This window comes from Pinus tabuliformis, chromosome J (genome assembly GCF_031772625.1).
Source record: "Pinus tabuliformis cultivar Carrire ecotype Pingquan chromosome J, CPIR1, whole genome shotgun sequence".
In the NCBI taxonomy this organism is placed as follows: Eukaryota; Viridiplantae; Streptophyta; class Pinopsida; order Pinales; family Pinaceae; genus Pinus; species Pinus tabuliformis.
The window spans coordinates 1,447,658,601-1,447,669,430 of NC_142295.1; positions in this window are offsets into that span (position 1 = coordinate 1,447,658,601).

Here is a 10,830-nt window from a genome sequence, read left to right on the forward strand (position 1 = left end):
ATGTATAACTTGAGGATGAAAGATGGAGACTCGGTGAAAGAACATCTAAACGCATTTAATACTGTGGTAAGTCAGTTATTATCTGTTGATATTAAAATTTTAGATGAAGATAAGTGTATCAGTTTGTTGTGTTCTCTACCAGATTCGTGGGATAGTCTGGTTATTGCAATAGGTAGCAATGCAACTGCCTTGACGTTTGACGAAATAGTCTCATCATTGCTGACAGAGGAGATGAGACGGAAAAATACGGAGAGACAGAATGGTGATGCCTTGTCTGTACGAGGACGGTCCCAGAACAAAAACAAAAATAAGTCATCGAGTGGGAGATCTAAATCTAGAGGGAGATCTAAATCTCCAGGAAAACCTGTAAAGGTGGTGTGCTAGAAATGAGGAAAGGAAGGGCACTACAAAAGGGACTATAAATCTAAAGCTCCTGATAAAGGAAAAGGATCTGATGATGCTCCTTCTGCAGAGGCGAAAGCCACCTCCGATGAAGGTGGGGATGTGTACTTGGCTTCTTTAAGTACACATTTAGATCATGAGGCATGGTTGATTGACTCAGGTGCATCCTTTCACTTCACATCCCCATAGAGAGTGGTTCTGTGAGTATGAGAAATATGATGGTGGTGATGTCTTCTTGGGGGATGACAGGAATCCTAGAATCATTGGTCACAGAAAAGTAAAGTTGAAGTTGCAAGGTGGGAGGGTTAGAACATTTATGGGTTTTCTACATATTCTTGCATTAGCCATAAATCTAATTTCTGTAAGCAAGCTAGATGATGCAAGTGTAAAAATATTGCTCGAGAAAGATATCTACAAAATGGTTCGGGGAGCACTGGTATTGATGCAGGGAGTTTGGATTGGAACTCTGTACAAGCTACAAGGTAGCACTGTTATTGATGGGTGCAATAGTTCTATGGTTCCTGAATGTGGAGCTGAAAATCTAGTGGTCTTTAGGGGGAAGACCATGCTGTTACATCAAAGGATTGGACATATTGGAGAGGAGGGCCTTCGAATACTTCATGGTAAAGGTATGGTAGAAGGTATGAGTAATAGCTCTATGGATTTTGATTTCTATAAAAAATGTGTATATGGGAAGCAGAATCAGGTGAGTTTACCCTCTGGTAGTAAGAGGGCGAAACATATATTAGAGCTTGTGCACTGTGATGTGTTTGGACCTAGGAAGGTTCCATCACTGGGTAAATCTGTGTACTATGTATCATTTATGGATGACTTATCAAGGAATACATGGATATATTTCCTTAAGACGACATCTGAAGTCTTTGACAAGTTTAAATAATTTAAGGCTCTCGTGGAAAATCAGACATAGAAGAAGATAAAGGTGTTGAGGACAGATAATGGTGGAGAGTTTTGTAGCAAGGAATTTGATGAATTTTGTAAGAAGTGTGGTATATCATGGCATAAGGCTAGTCCATATACACCTCAGCAAAATGGAGTTGGAGAAAGAATGAACAAGACGTTGACGGAAAGGGCAAGAAGCATGCAAAGTGGTACCGGGTTAGGACATGAATTCTGGGTAGAGGCGATGGATATTGCATGTTACCTGGTCAACAGGTCACCTTCATTAGCATTGGAGGATAAGACTCCACAAGAGGTATGGACTAGTAAGAAACCCTCTCTTTCACATCTAAGGGTATTTGGATGTGATGCATATGTACATGTTCCAAAGGAGAAACGAACCAAGTTGGATAGTAAATTTGAAAAGTGCATCCTTATTGGGTATAAGGATGGTTTAAAGGGTTATAATCTTTGGAACCTAGTAAAAAGGAAGGTTTTGTATAGCTGAGATGTGGTGTTCGGAGAGATGAAAGATGCTATTAAACATGAAGTCCAACTAAAGGAACCTGAGAAGATAGACTTTGAGATAAAGGAGGAAGAATAAGACTCTACAATAGAGGAGGAATCAGAAGATGAAGAGCAACAAACTTCGACTGCAAGAAGATCAGTTTGAGAAAGAAGGCAACCAAAATGGCATCTTTGAACAAAAATGAGGCTTGGGATCTGGTGGAGTTTCCGGCTAGAAGGAAACCCATTGGCAGCAAATGGGTGTTCGAAAAGAAGACAAATGCAGAATGAAAAGTGGAGAAATACAAAGCTCGGTTGGTAGCGAAAGGTTATTCCTAGGTGCCGGTAATTGATTTCGGTGATATTTTTTCTCCTGTTGCCAAGGTAACTTCTATTAGATTACTTTTATCTGTTGTTGTTGCTTTTGATTTTTGGGTAGAACAAATGGATGTGAAGACAACATTTCTTCACGGGGATCTAGAAGAGGATGTTGGAGATCAGATGCACAACACATAATAAAACATGTACACAACAAATAACTCATGCACATAAAGACACAACAATTAATGTGGTTCACCCAACCAATCTGGGCTACGTCCACCAAACATAGGCATCGACAATTCTTTATTAATCAAACAGGATATTACATAAATCAAATCCTCACAAACTCTCACACTACAAAAAACAATCCGTATGGATACCTGTTTTATAGCAAGGAGAATCTAACTGCCTCATAAATCCTCTCACATCAAGTTTAGGATGCATTAACTCCCTCCCAACCACCTGGAGCTAATCTAGCAACCAATTCCTATTGTTGTCACATATTAGAGATTTTTGCCTAATTTATGAAACAGAAAACCTCAACAATCTCCACCTTGACAACAATTAGCCTGATGCCCTGTTTGTTTATTATTTTATCTTTTCTGCAAGCCAAGAGAAGCCAAACACTAGCGTAGCTTCTCCAACAAAACTGGTTTCGTGAACATGTCTGCATAGTTTTCCTTTGTATGCACCTTTTCAAGAGAGACTCCCCTTTCAGTGATAACCTGTCTTAGAAAAATGTACTTCATTGGAATATGCTTTGATTTACTATGATAGGGCAGATTCTTAGCCAAATGTATTGCACTTTGACTATCACAAAGTAACCTGATGTTGTCTTGTAACCTACCAAACTCACCAAGCAAACCTTTCAACCAAACTGTCTCTTTGCAAGCATGCGAAGCAGCAATTAATTCTGCTTCAGTAGTGGATAAAGCGACAATGTTTTGTAGCTTTGACATCCAGCTAATAGCTCCACCTGCAAGAGTAAAGACATACCCTGAAGTTGACCTTCTCTTATCCAAATCACCTGCAAAATCGGAATCAAGATATCCGCAAACAAATTCACTACTCTTATTGTAAGTGATACAATAACTACTTGTGCCTCTCAAGTACCGAAGCACCCATTTCACTGCTGACCAGTGTTCTTTACCTAGATTTTCCATGTACCTACTGACAACCCCAAGTGCATGTGAAATATCTGGTCGCGTACACACCATCACATACATTAAACACCCTACTACATTAGCATATGGAATTCGAGATATAAATTCCTTTTCTTCATCTGAATTAGGACATAAACTCGAAGAAAGCTTGAAATGGGAAGCGAGAGGGACTGACATAGGCTTCACGTTACATACCAAACCTCAAAAGTATTTTCTCAATATACTTTTGTTGTGATAGCCATAGCTTACCATTGCTTCTGTCTCTGAAAATCTCCATGCCCAAAATCTGTCTTGCTGCTCCTAGATCTTTCATATCAAACGTCCTTGCCATCTGAGCCTTCAACCTGTTGATTTCTTCTATGCTTTTGCTTGCTAAAAGCATTTCGTCAACATACAATACCAAGATAATGAATATGGCATTTTTAAATTTCTTAAAATACACACAATGATCATACTCACTTCTAACATATTTCTGACTCAAGATGAAAGAATCAAACTTCTTATAGCACTACCGAGGCAACTGCTTCAGGCCATATAATGACTTCTTGAGCCTGCAGACAAATTTCTCATTGCGATGCTGAACAAACCCTTCCGGTTGTTCCATATAAATTTCCTCATCTAAGTCTCCATGTAGAAATGTAGTCTTAACATCTAATTGTTGCAACTCTAAATCAAGCAAAACCACTAATGCTAACACAATTCTAATTGAAACAATTTTAACCACTGATGAAAAAATCTCATGAAAGTCAATACCAGCATTCTGAGAAAACCATTTTGCAACCAGCCGCGCTTTGTACCTGTCCTCCATATCATTCACACCCCGTTTCAGCTTGAAAACCCATTTACACCCACAATTTTCCTGTCTTTCGGAAGCTCAACTAGATCCCATGTGCTGTTCTTACCCAAGGCCATCATTTCATCCTTCATGGATGCTTTCCACTTATCACTTTTTGAACCTTCTATTGCTTCCTGATAGCACAGAGGTTCATCGTCATTAGCATTAAATGCAATAAAAGTGACATAATCATCGTACCTTCTCGGTGGCCCTTTGATTCTTGTCGACCTCCTTAATGATGTTTCTGGCGCTCCCTCGATTGGCTGACTACCATCTGTAGGAACTTCTTGATGACCAGTATCTGAAGCCTGTTCATGATCTATACCTGAACCCTGTTCATGTTCTGATTCTGAAACCTGTTCATGGCTAGTATCTGAACTATGGTCATCATGACTATCATTAGAAATGCTATCAAATTGAATGTGCTGAAAGTCAGATACATCATCCTGTTTCAATCTACTATCTACATCTAACTATACAAGAGAGGATTCATTAAACTTTACATCTCTGCTGATGATGATTTTGCGGGTAGTAGGATCCCACAATCTATATCCCTTTGTTCCAACACCATACCCAACAAAGATATACCTTTTAGACTTTGGATCTGATTTAGTTCGCTGATGTTTAGGCACTAGAGCATATGCATCACAACCAAACACTCTGAGTTTAGAATAATCACAAGGGTGTCCTTTCCATACCTCTTGCGGAATCTTGCAGTCTATCGCCATTGATGGAGATCGGTTTATCACATAACAAGTTGTTGCCACTGCTTCCATCCACAACTCCTTTTTGCAACCCAGCATTACTCAGCATACTCCTTGCTCTCTCTAGAAGAGTCCTATTCATGCGTTCAACAACTCCATTTTGCTGAGGAGTATAAACCGTGGTCTTATGTCTCTCGATCCTTGCATCCTTGCAATAGCTATCAAACTCCTTGGAAGTAAACTCACCACCATTGTCAGTTCTTAAACATTGTATTGTTCTGCCAGTGTTGTTTTCTACCAATGCTCTAAACTTCTTGAAAACTGAAAACACATCAGACTTCCTTTTCAACATGTAGACCCACACTTTCCTAGAAAAGTCATCAATAAATGATACAAAATAAGATGAACCACCATATGAGGTTGTAGGGGCTGGTCCCCAAACATCTGAATGGATATAATCAAGTATGCCTTTACTAGTATGTTTGCATATTTTAAACTTTTGTTTACTTTGTTTTCCAAACAGACAATGCTTACAGAAATCTAACTTTCCAGACTTTAGATTTGGAAGTAACTTGTGATCAGCCAAAATTTTTAACCCTCTTTCACTCATATGCCCCAATCTTTGATGCCATAAGTGAATGGAACTACTGTCATGTTCAGACACCGTAGACACAAAATCTGACCCTGTACCTCCTTCTAACTGAAATAGATTTCCTACTTTCTTAGCTTCCATAACTAGTAAAATGCCTTTGTAAATTTTCATTACTCCACCTTGAATTACAGTTTTATATCCATTTGAATCAAGTGCTCCTAATGAAATTAAATTTTTTCTTAAATCTGGTACATGCCTCACATCAGTTAATATTCTAGTTGTCCCATCATACATTTGCAGTTGTATGCTCCCAATCCCCACAATATTACATGTTACATCATTACCCATGTACACAACACCATCATCAATTGATTTATATGTCTTAAACCATACTTTATGAATACACATGTGGTGTGATGCACTAGAATCTAACAACCAATGTTTCCCATGATTTGACACATTGACTGATAATACTTCATCACTCATACCTGAACCAGATGTCGAACCTGTATCTGTCGTATTCGCCTCCTTCTTCTCTGTCGAAGAATCTGCTTTAGAAGTTTGATGCTGTCACTTCCAGCAGTCCTTCTTTAAATGCCCTGATTTGCCACAAAACCAACACTTTAGCTTACTCTTCTTCCCTTTTGACTTTGAACATGAGTCGCTCAGTTTCCTGGGGCGTCTTTCTTTCGAATGACCTCTAACCATCATAGCTTCTGATGTAGAGGTTTTGGAATGCGACTTCCTCCTTGTTTCTTCCGATAATAAGGATGCAACTACATCATCAAACTCAATAGTTTCTGATGAACTAAGACTTATAGAAGTAACAAAATGATCCCATGACTCGGGCAACGAGCACAATAAAGTAATAGCTTTATCCTCTGATGGAATTTTTACTTCTATACTTTTTAATTGCACAAGAAGAGTATTAAAAGCAATTAAATGATCAGCAATCGATGTACCTTCCTTCATTTGCAAACTATACAACTGTCACTTCAGGAGAATCCTATTGGTTAAGGATTTGGTCATGTACAGTTTCTCTAGTTTCGTCCACAAACCGGCAGCTGTTGTCTACAACACGATATTAAACAGGACATCATCAGCTAGACACAGTCGAATAGCACTTATCGCTCTTTCATCCATCTTGGCCCACTCATTATCTGTGATGTTGTAAGGCTGTTTGGATTTTCCCAACAACGCCTTTGCCACACCATGTTGGACAAGCAAATCATGCATCTTCACCTTCCAGATCTCGAAATTATTTTTTCCATTAAACTTCTCAATTTCAAAATGGGCACTTTGATTTTTTTCCATCTTGTATCAGCAAAAAACACAATAATCTCCAAAACCAATGTTTAAATACCAGCAATTAAAAAAAAAACTGCCTATGCCTTATATGACACTGCCTTTGTTTTTTTTTTTTTGTAAAAAAGAACAAAAAAAAATAAAAATTCCCTGCCGTTGAGTATCAAACTCGAAAGTAATACATCCCTTTCATACAAACCACGCGCCAGCAATCAAACCATGCACCAACAATCAAACCACGCACCAATGTAAGTGCTTCCTTAATGGTCCATATGCTTAATGGTCAAAGCCAAATTTTAATGCAACAATGTAAGTGCTTCCTTATAAGTCCATCGTGTTATTTTCCTCACTAAAAGAAAATCGAATTCTTTTATGTGAAAAACAATCGAATACTTTTATGTGAAAATCAAGGCTCCAGTTTTTTTATCGTTTTACTTAGCATAAGTCCATCGTTTATGTGAAAAACAGTCCCAAGTAGCGTTTGTTCAAGATAAACAGAAGACTTATGTCACATTATATAGATATCATCCTTCGTAGTAATAAACTAACTCTAGAATGCGAAGGACAACTCCATACAGCCAACACTTTCACGCAGGTTTGAGGCGCACCACAAAACTGAAAACTCAATCAAAATAATGCCAGTCTGATACCAAATCTAACACAATTTCAATTGAAACGGGATTACCGATTAGTTGTATCCATGCATCAGCACCAGTGGAATACCACGCACGCTGCCAGCAAATGATCCACGCAGCAGCAGCAACCAAACGCACGCACGCTGCCAGCAACCAAACTTATACCAGCGTTCAGGCTTTTCAACGCAGCACCAGCTCCGGGACTCCACGCATCTGTTGAATCGTTTTCTGGTGGCAACGTTGTAGGTGACTTCCACGCAGTAGTGCAATCAACGCTCCACGCAGCACTCCAGGCAGATTTTAATACACCACGCAACACCAATCAACGCTCCAGCACTGTATGTCTATGCGTTGGCCTTCATAGCAAACAGCACGCACTCGTAGGTGCAGCGATGCAGCATAGGCGGACAGGAGTTCAACACAGCCAGCGCTCAACTGCGCTCCACCTTCAATTCGGTTCAGCTGTGCCATGCCTCCAACTGCTCTGATACCACTTGTTGGAGATCAGATGCACAGCACATAAAACATGTACACAACAAATAACTCATGCACATAAAGACACATCAATTAACGTGGTTCACCCAACCAATCTGGGCTACGTCCACCAAACATAGGCATCGTCAATTCTTTATTAATCAAACAGGAGATTACATAAATCAAATCCTCACAAACTCTCACACTACAAAAAACAATCCGTATGGATACCTGTTTTATAGAAAGGAGAATCTAACTGCCTCATAAATCCTTTCACATCAAATTTAGGATGCATTAACTCCCTCCCAACAACCTGGAGCTAATCTAGAAACCAATTCCTATTGTTGTCACATATTAGAGATTTTTGCCTAATTTATGAAACAGAAAATCTCAACAGAGGAAATATACATGAAGCAACCTAAAGGCATTGCGGTGAAGGGTAAGAAAGAACTAGTATGCAAGTTAAATAAGTCTTTGTATGGGTTAAAGCAGTAACCAAGGATGTGCTATCAGAAATTTGATACATTTATATGGGGACTTGGCTTCACCAGAAGCAAAGCAGATCACTATGTGTATTTTAAATTAATTGGTGACCATGTTATTTATTTGGTCTTGTATGTGGATGATATGTTGCTAGTTGGAAATGACAAAGAAGTTATCCAGGATTTGAATACCCAATTGTCCTCCAAATTCGACATGAAAGATCTTGGTGCTACAAACTATATTTTGGGCATGGAAACTAAAAGAGGTCGAGCAAAGAGGAAGCTCTGGTTAAACCAGAGGAAGTATGTCGAGACAATATTGGAGATATTTAATATGCAAGATAGTAAACCGTTGAAGGTTCCTATTCTTGTAGGTGTGAGGTTATCTACTGAATAGTGTCCCAAGACACAAGAAGAGGAAGAGGACATGTCCCGTGTTCCATATGCAAGTGCAGTCAGTAGCTTGATGTATGCAATGGTCTGTACTAGACTAAACATTGCACATGTAGTGGGAGTATTGAGAAGGTTTATGTCAAAACCAGGGAAGGAGCATTGGACAATAGTGAAGTGGGTTTTCAGGTATTTGTGTGGCACTAGTGATTATGGTTTGTGCTGCCAAGGAAGACCAGGATTGGACAAAGTGTTGGATATTTGTGGTTTTGTTGATGCAGACTAGGCTGGAGATCTAGATCAGAGAAGATCTACAAGTGGGTATGTTTTTAACCTATTTGGAGGTGCAGTCAGTTGGATGAGTAAGAAACAATCTATAGAGGCACTATCAACTACAGCGACAGAATACATGGCAACCACTCATGCAAGCAAGGAAGCAGTTTGGTTACAGAGATTGTGTTCAAGTATGGGGTTAGTACAGGGAGATATAAGGATAGACTATGACAACCAAAGTGAAATTTTCTTGGCAAAGAACCCTGCATATCATTCAAAGACAAAGCACATTGATGTTCAGTATCACTTTGTGAGGGATATGATAGAAGACAAAAAGGTGTTGCTGGTAAAGGTGGACACTTGGAAGAATATTGCAGATGCATTGACAAAATCTATGAGCTCTGAGAAGTTTTCTTGGTGTAGAGAAACAATGGGAATTGAAGGGCTATATAAATAACTAAGCTCTCTTGTGGCCCCCTGTGGAAAGAAAACAACAAGTGGGAGAATGTTGGGTTGTCTTATATTCTTTCCACGACTAGCTCACATAGTTAACTGGTGGGTTACAGGAGGGGAGAGCCCCCCCTTCATTGCGTCGATTATGTAGCGGGGGAGGGGGTCACAGGGGGTTTGAGGTGTACCCATAACCCCACTTTATGGGGTTTTGGACCCTATGTTAGGCTGGGTGGATCCACCTATGGTTTTGTGCATGATTTTCACACATGGTTTTGGACGCGATCGTTTTTGGTCCATGGTTTTGGATGCTTCGGCATGTATAAATATGTATTGTAACATTGAAAGGAATATAATAAAAAATCAAGTGGTAGTCCCGGTTTCGGGATACATGGGAAAATCTCTGTGTATATGCGTTTTATCTGTTATGCTATCACATTGTTTATTTTCTCTGTTTTAGAATTTGTATGTAGGTAATTTATATACGGGGTTAAAACCTGCAATCATATCTATTCGAGACAAACCCCTTAGATGATGGACCTAATTCCCTTTCGTCAAGCAACCCTAATCCCCCAGTTAGGGGATCTCATCCTCCTTTTTCGGATCTAAAACTTCTTCCACTTGGCTTATAAAGAAACTAGAGGGTAGAGGGATTGAGGAGGTCAGAAAAGATAAAATTATGTTGTTGGATTGCGATTGGAAAGCTTATCATCTAAGGAAAGGGTTGGAGGCATTTGGAAGGAGCCTCATGACATGAAGGTAAAGATTTCAAGGCTCTTATTTATCCTTAAATTAATACAAATGAATCCATTTTTTGATTGTATTGTCTTACTGAAATGATGAATGGTTCATAGTTATTTAGATATTCGTTAAGGCAATTTCAATTTCTAATCTCCTCGATCATTAGATTAAGATTATTTGAATTTTTATGTTGCAAATGCCTTTGATCATTCTTATGTTTTTGGTTGCAAGTATTTTCAAGCATTGAGAAGCTACATCAAGACAAGTGGGGATCTTCATCAAGCATTTCAAAAATAGATAAGAGGCTTCTTCACCATATTTTATATTCATAATTCAAACGAAGTAAGATTAGGGAAAGGGTTATTCAATTGTCTATTTGTTTCTAATTTCTTTTAGGATCTAGGGAGATCGCTCTTATCCACAAGAGGAATTTATCCACCTAAGACCAAGACATGCCATGAGCATCACAATGGCATGTCACATGTCCTCACCACATAGGAAGAGTGGGAAATTTAGGTGGCACAATCTAGGGTTTCCATGTGGAAATCCCTGGTTGGAAAGTTGGTATCAGTTGAACGATTGTGGTTCATGAATTTTGATTGGAATTCATGTTAATGGTTCGTGAGTTTATTTTTTTTTTGAAACAATTAATATACATT